Below are 20,248 nucleotides of genomic sequence, written 5' to 3'. Positions count from 1 at the left end.
CCTTCTCTGCACCTCAGTGTCCTTAAGACATAAAACACAAGCTAGCTGAAACAGCCTGGAAAAGGCTAAAGCTAGACAGAAAGCACTTTTAACAAAAAAGGCTAAATAAAATTGGTATATCGCGTGCCATCATTGCATCAAAATCCTAGCTCTGAAACTATGTATACTGGAAAAGCAGCACCTGCACTGATGCATTCAGCCTTCCAAGAAGTGTGCCATTTCCTATCGGATACCCTTCAAATGATGGTAAATGCAATCTATAGTCTCCCTAAGCCCAGACTACTGGCTGTGAGAAAATTAACAGCTCTTGTAATGTATAATCCATCTAGTTGTAAAGTACAAGAAAGAATGATCACATAGCTCAAGAAGAAAAGTTTGCTCCTGAAACAGCTCAGGGTAAAATAAAGGAGTAAACTCAGCAATACTCACAAGATGTTCGTGCATTTCTTCAAACAACCACAAGATGACATCCCAAGTCTCATTTGTTCGTGAAGTCTAGTGCTTGTGCTTCATCCCTACCCTAAACACAGTTCACATATGAACAATAACATTATTTAATAGTTAAGGGAAAATACAGTCCCACCGAAGTCCATTCCTTCAAAGTGTATTTGGCAAGCACAGCTGTCAATGCCTTTGAAACTCGTCTATTCTACAAATACATACAGAAAGTGATTCAAAGTGAAATTCTGGCTCACACTGACTCTAGTGCTGCAGTTGTGTAAGTTTCCACTCCATGCGACTAGATGCTTAAGTGTCTACTAGCAACTTGAAAGCAGTACCAGATAGTGAGAATGCAGCATTCAGTGCTGAATCTAGCTTAGTTATTTACTAGCTAAGTTAACACAGGTATTTACACAACTGTTCACTGTTATGTATGAAGAAACTGTCATATACTGAATTAGAAAGTAAATCACTAAAGAAGGAAAACTAGAAACTTATGTAAAAATTCACACAACAAAAAAAGGAATAGACACTACTGAGTCCAAAAGTGCTCTAACTACAAAGCTACTCTTCAGAAAAGTTTCTTTTGTTACATTTACTGTGGCTAACAGATGAAATCCACTGACAAACACAGGATGAAAAATACCAAAGGGAAAACGCTTACTTCCTTGAAGCCACCAAAAAGCTCTGAGTACACACTATAATTGCTTATGAAAGACTCCAAGGCAGTTCAGTCCCTTTTCCCGCCCTAACAGTTGCCAGGACTAGCAGCAAAAAGCACCAGGGTATTCAGAACACCTCAGGAGGTGCACAGACCTGAACAGTCAGCCACCTCAAAGGGATGCACCAGTGCCAGCACAGAGAAGCAAGGCATTCACTGACTTCTCTAGGGCAGCTACTTATCATCAGTAAGGGACAAGGACCCTCTAGCATCGTACACCTCACAGCTGAGGGCTGCAGCAAGTTGCAAGCAACTATTTGGGATCCAAAGACTAAACCACTTTTCTCCACCCTTTTCTACAGCAGTGCTTCTACTACAATGGCAGTGCTGGAGGGTGTTCCCACCAACACCGTATCTGTAAGGGCACACGCAGCTATGTAGCAGATTTGGGCTGAAACTTTTCAGACAGAGAAGTGAACTGAACCTGCACAGACCTCCTCTCAGAACTTCAGAAATAGTAAAATTTTCAGCCACGGCAAAGCTTAGGTGCCAAGCTGAAAGAAGGCAGAGACAGCCTCAGAAATGAAGAGATGCAGAAGTAGCAGTGAGTAGAGAATTCATATAAACCTTAAGTGGAACTGGTGCCAGGCAGTACTGGAACTGTTAATTTGCACCCAAGCACCTGAACTCCCACTGAACAGCTATGTCCTCTATCAGATCTGCCAGTGAGAGCAGATCAGTGTGAAACAGCAATTAAGGAAACTAAAGTTGCAGCCATCATCCAACAGGGAACAGTGAATAAAACCAATATCACAATGTTATTCTATCAATCATAACCAGCTTGTGTTCAAACTTATGATTTGATTTTGTCACAGGTCTCAAAAAGGCACATAATAAATGAATAAAGATTCAAGTGTGGACAGTGAAAGTAATCAGTAAGACCTCCTGTAGAAGAAAAGATGAAGAGGTCAGCACCAGCCTGAGAAGCGACAGAGTAGCAAGGAAATATATCTAATGGAAGCCACAGGGAAGTAGAGAACATATAAGTCAGATGCTTTTCTTCAGGGAGAATATTAAGACCACACATAAGCACACACAAAGTTTCACTCTTCCCCTCAGAATCTTGAGCATAAAAATGCAAAAAAAAAATTTACAAAATGTTAACGGAGACATTTTAGTTCAGATTTTTAGCTTACTGTTGGAACACAATGTCAGAGCATTTAACTCCACAGGAACAAAGAAAAGCTGCAATACCTTCCTGCATTTACATATTAGGAAAACACTGCAAAATAGACAAGCTCCAATATTTCACTGCATCCCATGCCTATGGCAGGAATCCCTAGGAAGGCATTCAGCTCAGCGCTGCGCAACTGGGAACAGCAGTATACAATCACAGCTGAGAGACGCTCTTCACTGCAAAACTGCCAAGCTTTCTTGACTCGTGTGTCTACTCCTTCTTACTACTCAGGCTATCAGATCAAATACCACGAAGAAATGATTAATGAAACGCTCTAAATATCGTGGATCAGCTTCAGAGTCCCCATTCCAGGGGGACAACAGCCTCACAAGACATTGGCAGTGATGCCATTAGTACCTTTAGATACTTACTCCTGGCCACTGCCACATCCTCAGCCAACAAAATCAGATCAAAAGGAAACAACACCAATTTCTTACTACATCCTGCTGTTTTTTTTTTTTGTTTTGTTTTGTTTTTAGTGTGGAACTATTATTTGCTTCAAACCATAGTACTACAGTGTGCTGACACAAATCACAGAGGGTATATCCTACAGGATAATATCTTAAGACACCAAAAAAAAAAAAAAAATTCTGAAGTCAAGACCTCTGTTAGCAAGTCCCCTTGCCCCTAAGCCCTCTTTCAGGGCAGTTGCCACATTCAAAGGAAAAGAACACATCAACAACGTAAGAATGACCTTCAGAATATTCCCCCCTGCCCCCACCCCTCCCTAAGAGAACAAAAGAAAACCAAACAACTAAAAAGTATTTAGCCACCAGTCCACATACATGCAAGGTCTTTCTGGATTTCTAGTAAGTATGACAGCTAAGCAGTTAAGAGAAGCCCTTTAGATGTTTGACATTTATTCTAAATGTAAAAGTCATTAGTGTATGGTAACACAATGAAAGCTCCAGTTAGTAGCAAGCCCTAACACATCGCTATCTGGGGTGAAACGCATCAGGGCTTCTGCAGCAAAATTCCAGACTTCCGAATGCTCCTTTGCCTGATTTCAAGGGGAGAAATGTTGCAGAAATATTCTGTACGTGCATCTGCTCTCCTGGGCACATGAAGCCTTTGTTTTAATTAACAAAGTTGACAAATGTATTCTTCAGACAACTATGTGGTTGAGAACTGTTCACAGTTAATTAGCGCCTTTGTTTCAGCCTTATGCCCTTACTTCTAGGGAGCAAGATACACTCCGGACTCCAGCACCTCCGGCAGCTCTAGCCATTAGCTCCTACTCTAAATTTCTGACACTCCCTGAACTGCCACAGAAGTTAACTTCAGCTTGCTTTTTTTTCCCCCACAGCTAAGGGTTCCCATTTCAGAGCAGGAGGCAGACAAACAGTGAAACTTCTAAAATTAATCCTGACCACATCAGATCCACCTAGCCCAAAACACAGGCACTCTACCACATAACCCGTGAGCCCTCCCGCAAAAGCCTGCGCAGTGTAACTGCTACCGTTAGAAAATTAAGAAAGAGGAAAAAAAAGACCGAAACAAGTATTTACATAATAAGAGAACTGGAACACCTGATCAGAAATTCATCTCGGTGTTCTCTCTCAGAGGCTTTGTTACAGGAGACCTGTTCTGGCTTTTGGCTTTATTTCTTGCCTTAGAAATTCCTGAAACAAAATGGTGATGGTCCCACGGTGCTGCGAGTTTAAACATCGACACACAAAAAAGCAGACAGGTAGAAGCCATCGACTCTGAGAAATGATTTAATTGATTTACTTCAACTGCAGAAGTAAATGTGCTGCGTGTGTTTTTAATTAAAGAAATCAGATGTCTCCACTCATCTGGCTCTGATCCATGCTGTGCCAACTTAAGCCCTGCCAATGAATCTGAATGGTCCAACAAGCCTCTGTCCCTCCTCAAACATCCACCATTCACATTAAATAAAGCACATAACAATTGAAGGAAAATAGACCTGAAAAGAGCTTATTTCCAAATGTAAAGGTCTAACCTGAAGATAGCTATTTTCATGTAAATCTGAATTCTTCTTGTCCATATACATAGACCAATAATTATCTGTTCACTTAACACTCTAAGCTTCTCTTATGCGATTAACAGGGAGGAGCAAATTAAAAGGAAAATGGAATGGAAATCCCTCAAAGCAATAGAAGAGAAATGTACCTTCCCTGCTCACAAACTAGCAAAAGGGACCGAAAGCAAACTTCTGCATTCAGGGCAACGAGAAGAGGAAAAAATGAGTTGAAACCCCAAATTCATTTTGCACAGCAAAAGCTAGGCCAGCCTGGCAAAATCTGGGAGGGTTCTGCTCTTAGCATCAGTTTTAACTACTAATCTGCTCTTAGTCCCTTTCGGAATGGGAAAGAGTCTCTAATTCAGCCAGCCTTACCTTTGCAGAGCTCGCACAGTAGAGATGCTGATGCAGGGTCTTTGTGAGAAAGTCACGTTTAAAATACCTTCCCACAAAAACCGTTCAGCATCTGGACACGTGCTCCATAAAATCTCAGCTATCTTGTACATATCCACTGCAGCATGTCACTACTACCTCAAAAGCTGAGATTCCAGTTTGGAAACTGGAATTCCCAAATTTCACCTCCAACATATTTTGGTCTGAAAACAATGAAAATAAAATATTATTAACTGCTGTGAAAATTTGGCATGAAAATTTAAAAAGAAGAAAGAAACATTGCTGATCAGTGAAAGTAGCATACACGTTAAGTTTTATCGTGAATACAAATTTCAATTTCAGTGAAAACCTGCAGAAAGCTACCAGCATTGCCTGTGGTAGTAGTAGCTTCCATGTGAACTGGGCAGAGGAACAAGTCCCATGTAGTGCTGAAACTATACAAGCTCTCAGGATTACAAGCCAGGCTGTAATAGAAACTTGTCCCACTATCTGCAAAAGATCAACATGCCCACGCTACCTCAACTGAAATAAATTTATTTATTAACTGAACTTATGTTTTATTATGCATAATCCTTCTAAAATGAAGCAATTACCTTGACTCTGCTTAGCTCATTCAGAAATGGTCTCTCTACTGATGGCTTCAACCAAGTAAGCTACTTCCAGCCTCGGATAAAGTAGAAGCTCCTTCTATTAATCCATACAGGCAAGGCCTGGTCATGACGGCCTACCAGTTCAAGTGCTGGTCCTATTATTATTATTTTTAAACAGTTCATGATTATGCCCAGAATCATGGCAGGACAAATTTTCAAGAGTATGGATATAAAAAAAAAAACAAACTATGCTATCACCCACCATATAGAATCAAAGGATTAAAATAGTTACCATAATTTTAACCAGAAAAATCACCAGGACCATAGGAGCATGAGCTGAAACACTGGTCAGAATACTCTGAACTTGTCTACCCTAACATTTGGCGTACTTCTCCAGTCATAAGAGAAAACTGAAAGAACTTATGGAATTAGCTGACAGACACAACAGAATGAACTCTAATGTGGAAGCCAAGTGCTAACATGAAGACACCAGCTCCAGAGATCCTGTTGACCTGTAGTCTTATTGGGTCTGCATTTTTCAGATGACCCATTTGTAAGTTTCTTTCATCTTTGTCTGCATTAAATAAGGAAGAGAATGAGTAACAGGGAAGAAATCAAAAGACGACACAAATTAGCAGCGTATTAAATTATGCCATACAAGCTATTGCCTTGTAAAAATGTGGATGGATGCTTTACAGAATTTTTGTAATTTATGATGGTGCTAAGAAAGTATATTAGGAAAAAGGCCAATGAGTTACATTCCTTGGAAAAAAAAAAAAAACACTAGAAAATAGTGATCTGGTAAGAATAACATTTATCAGTGAACAAGACTGCTTCTGTGGATTGCTGTCTCCTTTTCCAAAACTCTACATTACTCACTATGACTATAAAACAAGAAAGATCACAACATCCCAAGTTTCTCACAAAACCTAACACCACTCTGACAGGGTTACGCCAAAAAGTCACCTGTCTGCTCTTTGCATACAGTGCATTTCTCATAGCAAAGCAGGCCTGCCTGTACAGGTGTCAGTGTATCCCCTCAATTAGTGCTATTGTAGCAGATAATCAGCTATTAACAATTCCCAACAGTCAAAAAGCAACCCCCAAACCTAAAATTTCACTTATGTACTTATCTTAAAGAACTAAGCAACATCTCTCTGGCAGATTTGTGTGTGGCTTAAAGATGAGTATTTTTGACAAATTCCAGAGCAAAATGGTATGTCTCAAAGGAAACTTAATTCTAAGCTCATTTGTACTCAGATCTACAGTGTGGCTGTCCCAATGTCAAGCATTCAAATATTTCATATTCAAACATTTTAACTCTTTGTTCCCAGGGCTCCACCCAGGAACACATGGTAGATCTCCACCGAGCTCAGCCTGCATATAGTAAAGAGGATCTGAACTCCAGCCTAGAAAGCAGCGTGATACTAGTATTTATTATAGCACTTAAGCAAGTATTTCTCTCAGGATATAGATCACTCAGGCTGCACATTCATGAGCTCCAACCTCCACTCAGATAACTTGGCTGCAGCCTCAGCTCTTGAGCATGTCACGCAGATCGCATACTTTGCTAAGCTTGGAGGAACCTGGAAAACCCCTATGAACATTTGTCTACAGTGAGCAACGGTTCATCTGCTAATTTTGTTCCTTCAACTCAAGTGTTATCTACAATTTCTGCTATACACACAGTATCCTTCCTGCACTAGTCCAGATGTTAGACAGCTAAAGCATCATTATTAGACTATCTGCTCTGTAGTAAGGTAGCAGTCGGCTTGATCTAGCTGTCAGTGGAAATGGCTAAGACACTCCTAGACAGCACTGATGAATGCTGCAATACATGTATTTTAAAATAGTATATCCAGTCTATAAAAACAGATTATCAAATGAAACATACCCTGCTTAAAACTTCCATTATATGCATTTCAAGAGAAAGAAACTTCACTACAGCCTCCTGTTTCTGAGGTACAAACATCTTGTTCCTGGTTCTTTCAGCAACTGCAAACAAATAATTAGCCCTTCTGAACCCAGGAGTCCTGTACCCTGTAGTTAATGTGATGTTACTAATGCATTTATAAACACCAGGCTCCAAAGCCAACACTGAGATATTCCATCACAATTTAGACCTCTCATTAACTTCACCACCCTCCCCAACATGCTGTCACTGGCAGAGTGTTTGACAGTTTACATTACCTGCAGACATGCGTTCGTGTCAATTCAATTAAGAAAGATTAATTCCAGAACTGACAACGCATAAATATTTTTAAATTACACCTGGCCTTGTTGGCAGTGCTTACTCCAGACTGATTTCAGAAGAGAACATGTCCTTAGCGCCCTGGGTAGAAAGATAAACTAGGAGGAAGGTAAAAGAAAGAATTCATTATGAAATTAGTACTCCATTATTGAGTCCATATCTAGCCTTTTTTTAATCCTTCCCCTCATTCCCAAAATAATTAAACAAGCTTATCTCTGTCTGTTATAGAATTAAAGGAAACAGGAAAGATTTGATCCAAAGAGACACTGCCAGAAAAATCATCAGAGACATCTTTATGATCATCTTTTGCTGACTGGTTTAGGTGCAAATTTGTGAGTATTATCGCTTCGGAGGCACTTAGGTACCGTGACAATAGACAATGTATGACAATTTGGACTGACAACATTTGACATTTATCTTCAGGAACAAAGGCCTGGGTAACTCCCCACTGATCGCACTTCTGATGAGTAAAGATAAATGTCACATCAGGCTAAAACAGCTCATATTCTAGTACAACACTCTTACCTTTGGCTCTGGCATGTAAGAGTGATATCTAGCTTCAGTGCATGTGAACATGCTTTATGAGCTAAGTATCAAGCTTTGCTCATTGTCATCAACAGGTCAGGAACCAGAGGAGTCAGTTTTCTTAAATTCTGGCCCAAGCTTTAATCCACCAGAACAAAACTTCTCCATGGTTTCGGGGTAACAATTATAGAGTCACTGCCTGAAAAGAGCTTTTAAAAGAAATAATAACTCTCACCTGCTATAGCCAAAATCAGTGCCATACCCAAATAAATTCTCTGGAGAAAAAGTGCAGCCCCGCATTAGTATCGGTAATATCCTGCTTTTGGGACCTGAGCCATATCTTTGTGGCAAATTACGCTGAACTGTGCAGATGCATCAACTTCAGTGATTCTAACCTTGGCTGATGCTAAACAAGGCTGACATCTCCTCAGCGCAATAGGAGTGGGAATCTCCACTAAGGCATAGACGGGGAATACAAGAGGGAGCAAGCATTCAGGCAACAGTGGCAATGCCAGGGAGAGACAACACATTCCCACCATTTTTAAGATGGTGGCTGGCCCCATGAACTATTTCTTCTGACCTATTGAGTGAGTTTGGTATTATGGTTAGACTTGAAAAAAGGAATCCATAATCACCTGTCGTAAACATTCAAGATTATGATGTTCAGACTAGACTTTTCTTATTTCTATGCACTCACTAGTTGAAAAGATTGATTGAGTGGCTTGCAAGATACCTTAAGCTCATTGAAGGTGAGTACTTCTGTTACTTAAGCTAGCCAGTATGAGGCAGCATGAAAAAAGTCATACAAATAAAGGGGAAAAAAAACAACCCAGGAGGTAATAACTTATTTCAAATCTCATCTAAGGTACAGTTCTGAGAAGATCTCAAAACACTGACCCAATTCAGAGTTTTAACTTGGTATCCTATGAAAAGAGGCTTATCCTACTATATTTCCTTTGTCCATCTTTTGTTAGATCTTTCATACTAAGGCTTGAAGCTGCTGGACAGATCCCATCTCATATACCCAAGGCTTCTAGATGACCAGCAGCATATAAGAAAATTCAGGACGGACCCAATAAAAGCTGGAAGCATTTTCATGTTGGACAATGCAACAACTAATCTTCACATATGCTGTGGTGTACCTCTCCTCCCAGACAGCATGCAGATCTTATTATTAGTTGTCTTTACTCCCTATAAAGTGTACAGAGTGTATGAGATGATGTGAAAGGAAAGCCAAAGTAGTCAGCCTACACCCGGCCATCAGAGGAGCTCCCAGGTCACATGCATCTGAAATCCATGCTCTGCAAGGCTTAGGACAGGAAAGCAGGTGACCTTTCCCTGCAAGATGTTTCAGTTCAATCACTTATTACAGAAGTTTGTGTTCTTTCATTTAATCTTCTGGTTGAAAAGAACTATTACTTTAGAACCAGCACTAAGTGATATTTAATTTTAACTGTCTCTAGCCAATCTGTAAACTATCATCGTTCTCTCCTGTCTCAGCTTTGGAGAAGTGTTTCAGATGAAATGAAATTTTAATGATGCTCACTGATTAAATCTTGTTGCTTGATTTTTAGATTTTTTTTTAATAATAATATATATATATATTTTTTTAAGCCAGGTTTTCCTCAAGCCAGTCTCTTCCAGTGGGGACATGGTAAGCGTGTTTCCAATGGGAAACCTATTTCGGATATTTTTAGAGAGAAGTCAGAATAAATCAATTTAAAAACCTGTATCAAAGTAACTCTTATTTCTATACGAAAAGACATTCTCTATTTTCACTCTTCCTTTCTAATTCAGCTACTTTCAGACAGTTACCTGGCTTAGCTATTCTACCTTCCTCTGGAATATTGCCTTAGCTGGAAGAAAGCCAGAATCATTTCTTGATGTCTCAGGAGGGTGAGGGGAACTTAGACTACAGTTTCTGTCAAGGATCAACAACAAAGCCAAAACTTGCAGCTTCAGGTAGCTTTGGGCCAGAAGTCCTCACTCGCACCAAATTTGTCCCACTGCTGTGAAGCAGAATAACTGACAAATTTCTTCTTTGATTTAAAAGAATAAGAAGCCCTTTTTAAGGACTTCTGAGACCCAAACCTTTTTCCACACAATTTCCGCTCACTCCCCACACTGCATAGTCTGCTTTTCCATACAGAAAATAAGTGAAAAAAAAAATCTGCAGTAGCATAAAACCACATCAAAGCCTTTGGATTTAAGCCACTTAACTGATCTTGAATTTTGAGCTGAAATATGACTTTGCCAACCAAGCTCTTTGGTTCATTTAGTAATTGTTTTGGAAGTATTAATATTCATTTCATTAACAGTTTGATAGTTTACAAAATAGTGTGATTTTCTTGAAGTGGGACAATGAAGAGAGAATGAAAGACAGCGATCAAAATAGTTATGAGAAAAGCCAAGAGTAGATCTGAAAAAAATACTGCAGGGGTTGTCAGTTTTGGGCTTAGCTATCAGCATCTCTTGATAGATTGTCTTATTTTTAAAAATCAGATTAGAGACTAACAGTAGCTAACGTAACAGAAACAAAATGACTTAATATCCATGTCCTCTGCAAATAATCTGTCTCATAAGATATCTGAACTGCGAAATCAAGTGCCTGCATTCTTTACTACCTTCTCTATAACCACAGAGGATATCAAAGTCCATTGTTCTTTTCTGCCTAGGGACACTAGCATCCCCAAAATGGGATGAATCACCTGTTTGGCGCTTGTATGCAGACCACACTGTTAATGTTCCGGCAAGCAAGTAAAAGATGTCACAGGCTGCAACATCCTGGGACTAGCAAGCACAGAGTAGATCGTAAGTAGTAAGCGCGGCGCAGGTTTCATTCTTGCTGTAGGCATATCTTTCACAGCCATGACGGAGATACCCAGTGGCTCTGGCATAGTAAGATGACTGGCAGACTAATAAGCACTTTTAACAAAAACCTACATGTTAGGTGCCATTCTCAAAAAGGCCTGGGATAACCAACCAGTTTGAAGCAGAACATTACATTTTTACAGCTGAAAGAAATGTTGTGTACGCAAGTTTTAAAACTGAAGAAATCTAAGGGGAAATGGAAAAGCTCATAAGAGCTGTACAACAGATTAAGAAAGGGTTACACAAGACAAGGCACACGTGAGCAGTTAAATGCCCAGTAACTACAGAAATCTGCTAGAAAACAGAGTAGCTATGTAAAGCAGCAGATGGGGAAAACAAAATAATAACAAAGACAAGCACAAATAAATAGAAATGTCCATTCTCCCTTTACATCTCATTTGTTTAGCTTGTAAGGTCTTTAGTCACAGTGCTGCCTTCTTAAATGTTTCTAACGCGTACGAAAGCAAAAAACTTTCAGACAGTAAGAAATAAAGAAATACTTCAAGAGAATTACAGATGGTGCAGTATCAGAACAAAGAAGGCACTGAAAAATTAATACATTTCAGGTACCTTATATTTTGGCTTTGGTCATGGAGATGTGGTTTTGTTCTGACTCTTCTTGAAAACAAATACAATCTACATCACCACAAGAGCAGCTTCTGCATCAGGCACCAGAAGACCTCTCCGAGATGTCTAGACCCCTCTTATGTTTCCCTGAGCAAATCCAATGTGACTACAAGGAAACCTAACTTCTCTAAAACAGTGACCATGAATCACAACAAACAGTACATCTTACCTCTATCTTTAAAAGCAGCTACTTAAGTTCTGTGTAGGCCTTATCCTAATATCAGTTTTGATACAGACATTTATCTGTTTTGTTCTTACAATTAATCAATAGCAGTGGATAACTTTTTCCATTTTCCAGTTTTTAAAGCCTCAAAACATTATGAAGTCTCATAAATGAAAATCATCCCTCACATTTTAAACCATTTTTTCATCTGCACGGGCCACACCTATGCAGCATCTTCCAAGTACATATGATCTTTCTTTCTTTCTTTTTTTTTTTTTTAAAGTCCACTCTAGGTTGCTTTAAGATAACCTGTTTTTGTTGTTCTCTAGCAATGTAGTGCCAAATAAGTCTACTTTGCTCTTTATACTCTTCAATTTTGCAATGCTTCATTTGCTTTTTAAATTGCAGATATTTTGCGTGTTTCTAAAACATGCCCAAGCAAGAGTCACTTGTCAACAGCTGCATTTAAATATCACACTGATTAAAACAAGCAAAAAGACCTGGGAAAAAATGAAATAGACAGGAAATTAAAAATTACATCTGACACTTCATTTTTAACTCAAACCACTGCAAAGGAGAAGAAAGGTTAAAGCTACAAATATTCTTATCTATAAAATTTGTCTGTGAGTTTGAATAGAGAGGCAGAATGTTGCAGATGCTCTGCAATTTCTACCATCACACTGACACCTAAATAGTTTACCACTAGCCTGGTAAAGCCTGGACAGACAAGAAAACACTCAAGACAATCCAGGATGCTGTAAGCAACAGAAACAGTGGTTCAATAGGTGACACTACTCCCACCAGGCAAGGAAAACACGCTCCTTTGGCTTTAGAGCATTCTGAACCAGGCACTTAGAGCAATGCACTATGACAGGCACAAAAAATATTCCTGGTCTCTTAGATCTTTAATGATTTCAGGCCATCTTTAGGGGTGGGCCTATTAATTTCTCTGGACAGTCCTGTTCATTCTCCTAGAGCACACATCCTCTGTTCCTTTTCTTGGAAGTGACACAGTTCCATTTTAAGAGCGGATGAAGTGATTTTGAGTAACTTATAAATCTCTTCCAACTGAGAAGCTCTGCCCTAATCCATCTCTGCAGTAATCTCTCAGCCTGATATATTTGATGTGCCTGTTGAAAGGTACCTCCAAGATCTGTTGCAAAGTTTCAGCTGTTCTTAGAAAATACAAGACTAGCTGACTTAAGATTTGCTCCACATAGAACAGCCTTCAAAAAGTTCTGAAATTACCTGAAGCTCTCTAAAACACCACAGAGTTGTCTCAATGACCAATGAGCTTATGCCCATCAAATATCAAGAAGGTCAGTACCAAGGTGGATGCTGACTTACCAAAAGAATGTAAGTGGAGTCCCAGTCTTAAATGTAAGATTGCTTTGATTCCTCTAGCAGAACAGATACCTACAAAGGAAACTGTAAGACATGGATAACAGGATACATGCAGCCTGTGAAAGGGACTCATCCCTGGAGTCCAGATGGAGAGAAAGGCAGCCTCCCTTCGCCCTTTCCTTTATCTTCTCCACTTAGGCTATGGCAGAGTTTGAACCAGTAGGGCAAAGCTTAAGAAGAAAAAGAGAGGAAAAAAGCCCAGTCAACTGTAGTTTATTCTCTCCCATGTGTGGCTTCAGTCGAGACTCCTCAATACTCTAGCAAGAAGACTAAGTAACCCGATGGAGTCTGAAAGTGCTGAGATCAAACCAAACAGTGGAATTAGTAAGACTGATGTAAAAGTTAGCTGATATCTCCTGGCTTATTTACCAAAACAGCAGGAGAGACCTGGACATAGAAAGTGTGGAATTCTACAGAACAGGGAAGGTGACACTGCATGCAGTGCATGCATTATGAGCAAAGAAAATTCAACAAACTTAAGAAAACATTTCAGAGAAATCTAACATTTTATCGTTTCAGTGATCTTCACTCAAAATGACCCCTCAGTAAAGGAGAAGAAATTTTTGTTTTCCTAAGATTAAAAGACTAGACCCCATATGTGGGGAAAAAAAAACAAAAACAGAAAAACACTACCTCTCAATAATCTGCAGATAAAGGAAATCAACAATGTTATACATTATCAATAATGAGAGTCCCAAGCCACATGCACTTCAGTGAGAGACTAAGGCATAAGAAAAACTATCAATAGGAGATAATATCAGCTTTTGTGTACAGATTTTCTCAGAACAGCATTACAAATCGCCATCAATTCCCAGCCAGCAAACAGCTTCCCTATTTTTTTTTATTTTATTTTATTTTACTTCTGTCATTTCTTAAGATGTTTCCATAATGCATTTTTAAAATCCAGAGACATCTCTCATTGCAGAGTTTTTAAAATTCCCACACTTAGGCCAGATCCCAAAAGAGTGGTCTGAACACAGTTATAACACAAGGAAGAATTCCAAATTACTGAACAAGTATCGTTAATATTGCTATTACTTAATGCATCCTGTACTTCATTGACTCAAACTTGTTACCCCAAATCTATGTAATTAAATGAATCATGGCAAACACACATTCAGAAGGAAATCTTATGGCACTCTAGTTAATACTAAATGATCATATCTCTAAGTCTTGTTATATGGGTCATGAATAATATTAGAAAGGATTGTTGTGTCTCAAAATTGGACAACAACAAACAAGGGAGCTACAGAAAAGGGATAACAAACACAATAGACCAAAAGAGAGAAACATACATCCAAGGCACTATGTCACTGCCCTACTTCATTTATAAAGGAGAGCTGGCTAGTAATGAGCATTAATTTAGTTTACTTTTTTTTTTAAACAGTATGACATTATTCGAGACGTACATCTTCAGTCAAAAGAGTAGCGTCACAGGAGCTTACTTTTATTAGTTTTACACGCAACAGAACTACAAAACTAGGTAAAAAGCAAAACCATTTAGGGAAGATAAGAAATTCAAATAGGACGCAATTCACCCAAAAATAAGTGTAAAATGAACATAAACAGGCCCACTTACATCTTGACTCTCTGTAAATGTTTAATGTGAAAAAATGTGATAATTAACGTTTCTATACTCTTATGCTTAAGGAGTCATTACAATCAGCCTTTGTTTGCTACAGAGTTGGCAGCACAGACCTGCTGCATTTGAGAAGGGAATGTTTTAGGGTCATTTAACATTATATCACTCTCCCTGATCCAAGAGCTGCTATAATTCTGCCAAAGAGTATAGAGGGTTTCCCAGTCAAGTTTCATCCTGATTTTGATTACTGTTTATCTCTAGTCCACGTCTGAATAGTTGTAGTAAAATAGAGGAAGTTTTACTCCTGAATTTGAGGTCAGCTTGTAATGAACCATGGTTTCAATCGCATGAACAGCTGCTTCTTTTATAAGCAAAAAGGGTTCACTTACAGTTCAGGGTAACACAGTAATAATTTAAGGAACAAGGAAGCTTCTATTCATTTCTTTATTTTTTATATGTTTTTGAAACATTTTGACATCTGAGAGCCTATAGTGGACTCGTCTGAATAGAATGTAATATTGACACTATTCTTTGTTGCAAAAAAAATTGGAAAAAATGAACAAAGTGAATTTTAAAACCAGAAATACAGTAGACCTATCAATCAACATATAAAAGCCTTTTTCATTGAGAACTTCATTTTTCATAGCAAGAAAAACAATTATTGAACTTCTAAAACTTTGTAACTCAAGTTAAAAGGGATACAGTAAATCAGGTATGCTGCTTGAAAATAGGACCAAAAAGTATCTAGAAATGACTACACACCAAAGGGGGAAAATATTTAAAAAAAAAAAAAAATCAAACAAAAAAATTACTAAAAAAAATATCAATGGAACATAACATTTCTAACAATTAACTAAAATCTCAACAGAAGTGAAGTTTGGGTTTCTTTTCCCTTTTGTTTTTCTATTCTGGATAAGCAGGAGCCCTTTTGTATGAATTACAGGATTAACTAAATAAAATAAGATTAACTAGAAATGTTACATTTCCTGACTTTTGCTCATTTGTCTAACCAAGATTTGTTAATGTACTTGTAATTCAAACGTGTTTAAGAGGTGGACTAAGCAGCTTTTTGGCACTTGCCATCTCAAACATTTTATGGCTTCCTATTTTTGCCAAAATCGATATTGATGCTTTTTCGTTAATCACCATTTACTTTTAGCAATGGATAAGTCACTGGATCAGAAGCCAAGAGATCCAGGCTCTATTCCTGGCACAGCCATTAACTTGTCAGATGATCCTAGGTAAACCTGCGCGGGCAACATTTACTCACAGCAATTCTTAATCACCCAAGAAGTTCCCATGGCAGCTCACTGAAGCTCACTTTTAATTTTGTATTTTAGCATTTGCTGTCCTGTATTAAGGGCTCCTCAGCAAGTCTGAGAACTTCTCTAAGCTCAGTTTCACTCTGTGAACAGAGAGAGTCCTCTCTTCAGAAATTTCTTTAAGATAAGACTGCCATCTCTTCATTTATGTTATAATAAAGGTCTTAGACACTTTGGTGGAGGTACTATGGTTTCTCATCTGAGCAGGAGACAAACTGATTTGTTTTTCATGATCATGGGCTAAGCACAAACCTGCAGGTATATACCTTTCTTTCCCAAGAATAAATGGACATCCCTGTTTCCCACTGCACTTTCTTTGAAGGTGGCAGGAATGTATTCCAGATATTCAGTATCTGAACTACAATAGTAACTCAACTCTTAAGTGTAAAATATAAAGTGATTTCTGAACTCTTTCTTTAATGTATTTTCCTTCAAATACCCAACTGCTTCCACAAAAAGAAAAAAGATGCACTTTTGATTACGTGCATAATACAATTCAGAAACAAATAGGAATCCAGAAGTATCATGAAAGCAAAGGGAATTTCGTAATCAATTTCCCCAGAAGCTTGCAGAGACCTCACTTAAAAATCAGACCCGCTCATTATCGGATTGAAGTAATCTCAGCTGCTCTGAAACTTCTATTTATTTCTCTTCTTTTCAGTAAATATTCATGCTCAAGAATGAGTATTGCTAGCAACTTTGTCATAGATAACTGATGGTTTAAATAAAATTTAGTGGTATTGGTTTTGATTTCTTTGTTTAGTGCTGTGATGTGATAGCAAGACAAATCCAAACTCAAGTGTCTGAGGGTTTTACTTTACCTAGCAGACAAATCTATGGCACTTCTAATGTCACAATAAATTCTGAAACCTGAGCCCAACTCTAGATGAGCCAGTGTTCTGAGTGTAGGAGTAAATGGCTTCTCTATCTCACAGGACACACTTGGCTGTTCCCAGGAGTAGCTGATGGAGAGAGACTCCCAGAGGAAAGGAATGAGAACATTAAGTGTATGAAAGGGCACCTACCAGGTTGTGCCTTTAGTCTGCTCCCCTGGTGAACTGCTAGTTGTCTGATAAACAGGCTCTTGGCTCTTCTCTGAAGTGGCTGAGGTAGGGATGAGCTAATTCAGCATTTTATGTGATCTAATTCAGAAAATATGCAGCTATTCCACTAAAGCATACACTGTTCTCGAAAGTTATTTTACTAATATCTATACATTTCTATCACTTAAGAACACTTGGAAATTTGTATTTCTAAGACCTGTTGCTCTGTGAAAGTCCTCCTTTCCCTCTAACACTTGCCTCAATTGACATTGTTGCCAGATGAAAATGTAACTCATTGGTCATAGTACACTAAACTCGGATTTCTTGTTGATCCATCATTTTTCAAGTGTCACAAAAGCCTGTCAGGACACCCCTCCTGCCAGACATTCAACAACACAACGTGCTAGAAAGAATAAACAGCATGACAAAAGTGATCTCTCCTGTCTCCTCTCCTACCCCAATAATTATTGCAATTAAAAGAGCACACACTTGTGGCACTGAATTGCTGCAAGTTCCTTATTTGAAACATTCTTTCATTTTCAGTGGAGAAAAAAATCTTACGGAATCTTAATGTTTCTAACACACATCCGTGTGTATGCTCATGCCCAGTTAGATTCATTTCTAATCTCACTTTTTTTTATTTTTGATGCTTCCTAAAGTAAGGATGACTTCCTGAAGCAGGAACATGATCCAGCAAAGCACTGCCACTCACAATGATCCTTCATTTTTGCACTATGCATTACAGAGTTTCCTTCTTGCTATGCTAAACTAAGATACTTTGGTAAGGCAGACACTCCATCCTATAGGTCTATATGTGCAAAATGTACATACTTAAAATTTAGCTTTGGGAGTCTTGTTTTTAAACACAAGCAATATGTGCCTGTATTAATAACCCTATGTGTCAACCCAGAGATTGTAGCACTTCTGCTACAGTGTACAGACAAGTTAAAACCTTCCAAGGCAATGCACTTGGCACTTCTGGAGCTGTAAGGTTTCCTGCAGGAAGGTCACTCAAGCCCTTCTCAAAGGAGAAGCTAGCTATACTTTCATTTTCCAAAAACAGGGTTATCTGAAATTTTGGGCAGACATCATCAGGGTATCAACGGATGAAATTCTGGAAAGTAACACCAATTTTTGCTGTTTTCTGGATGAACTATGGAGCCAGTGATTAACAGGTCTGCATGATGAGAAATAGTTCTTTGCAAAGCACAGGCTTTTAGAAGTACCATGAAAGAGTTCCTAATAAAACTGTATCATAAACACGTGCATTTGCAATGAAAGATAGGATTGCCTTTCACAACACTTGTGTGGCTTTAAATGCAGCACCTCTTTGACTGCTATAACATCATTGTGCTTCTGTTATACTTGCCATTAAAGAATCCTTTCATCTCCCCTCACTACATCTCATCACTGTTTGAGTCTGGGTTTTCTTACGAGTTATGTATCTGCTAGATTCAGAAAGCACAGGCCAAAAATTGAAGCTTAACACTACAATCTCAATGTCAAGATGAAAGACAGGAGAGGAACATTGCATCATTAGGCTGCTTTCCCCTGTGAACTTTGACAGATCAGTGAAAGGCTGACAGTACACCCTGACCACAGAGACACACAGATTAATAAGGCCTTTTGTTCCTCCCTCCTTGCTTCTACTGCCCATTGCATGAGCAAGGAGATGATGAACAAATCAAATCTTTGCAGGATAACATTTAGGAAAGCTACACATTTAAATTGGGTATTTAACATTGAACTCAGCCTAAAGAAAGCTAATATTGTGCTATTCTAGGACCACACAAGTAAATAAAAATCATAGATGTGGCTTCATGTTTGAGCTTCAGCCAGTTCAAACATGCTAATCCCAGATGCTGGTTTATTACTTAGAAGCCAGGTAAGGAAACAGCACACAAAGAAGACATCTTCATGAAAGTTCACCAATGACTACAATCATAGAATTGTTTGAGTTGGAAGGGGCCCTTAAAGGTCTAGTTCAACTCCCCTGCAATGAACAGGGACATCTACAGCTGGAATAAATATATAAATGGTAGCTGTCTGTGCACAAAAACAGTGGTGTTTCATTGCTAAGTTTTAGTGGTATATATACAGTAGGCTTTCAAAAATGGTAGCAGACCAGTTCTTCCCGACACGACTTAGGAATTCAGAGTGAGATGCCTTCACAAATTTCCATACAAGCTCAGCAGTCTGTAGAGAGGAACTGATTCCCCTCTCATGTGCTACTGACAGTTCTACTCTTGTTTTGAGCTGCTGCAGAATTTATAGGAGAAAAACTCCTGACCCACATAGCTAAAATGCAAAAAAGACAACAGGTTTCCTTTGAACTTTTTAACTCTGTCTAGGATCAAGTAAGAACAGGGGAAAAAAAAAGAAACAATGCATAAACTAAAAGGGTGAATATTTCCTCAGATTCAACAGTAAGATCATTGCTTAGATACCAGAGAATTTGAAGAAAAATTATAAGATGGATCATTAAAAAGAAGACATTCTCACAGGGCACACAAGAATAAAACTTTTAATTCTTCATTGCTAGGGAACGTGAAAACAGAAGATGACAAAGAGCTGCTAAAACAGCAGCAGAGGTTGATCAAAGTTCATCACTGATAATCAAATTCATCATCAACTTGAACAGCTACTTAATTTCATTTGTTTTACAAGACTCATCTATAAGTTAAGTGACAGAACATGGTAGGGTAAGCTCTTCAAGTGCTATGAATACATCAGCTCTTCTTGAAACAGAGAAGATATTTTGGCTTAAAAGATGCTGTTCTAATTAGTTTTCATGAAGTGAGGCTCTTCATGAAGTGAGGGGATCAGGCCCAGCCAGCACGGGTTTGCGAAGGGTAGGTCCTGCTTGACCAACCTGATCTCCTTCTATGATCGAGTGACCCATCTGGTGGATGAGGGAAAGGCTATTGATGTGGTCTACCTAGACTTCAGCAAAGCCTTTGACACTGTCTCCCACAGTATTCTCCTGGAGAAACTGGCAGCCTGTGGCTTGGACAGGTACACCCTTTGCTGGGTAAGGAGCTGGCTGAAGGGCCGGGCCCAGAGAGTGGTGGTTAAAGGAGTTAAATCCAGCTGGCGACCAGTCATGAGTGGTGTTCCCCAGGGGTCGGTGCTGGGGCCTGTCCTCTTCAATATC

General features: G+C 38.9%; 1 long non-coding RNA gene across 3 annotated transcripts in view; it reads left to right on the top strand.

The window, feature by feature from the left end:
• LOC110399484 overlaps positions 2,525-20,248 on the top strand; it is a 30,341-nt gene continuing 12,617 nt past the window's right edge. For 2 of the 3 annotated variants that reach the window (XR_002439236.1, XR_002439234.1), the window contains exons 1-3: positions 2,525-7,889; positions 9,701-9,736; positions 10,758-10,893. This is a non-coding gene — a long non-coding RNA (uncharacterized LOC110399484). Of the gene's footprint in view, positions 7,890-9,696; positions 9,737-10,757; positions 10,894-20,248 lie in introns of all 3 variants that reach the window. The other variant, XR_002439235.1, reaches the window with a different exon arrangement.

The sequence above is a fragment of the Numida meleagris genome, chromosome 5 (genome assembly GCF_002078875.1).
Source record: "Numida meleagris isolate 19003 breed g44 Domestic line chromosome 5, NumMel1.0, whole genome shotgun sequence".
Taxonomy (NCBI): Eukaryota; Metazoa; Chordata; class Aves; order Galliformes; family Numididae; genus Numida; species Numida meleagris.
This window is presented reverse-complemented; position numbering and strand designations above follow the sequence as displayed.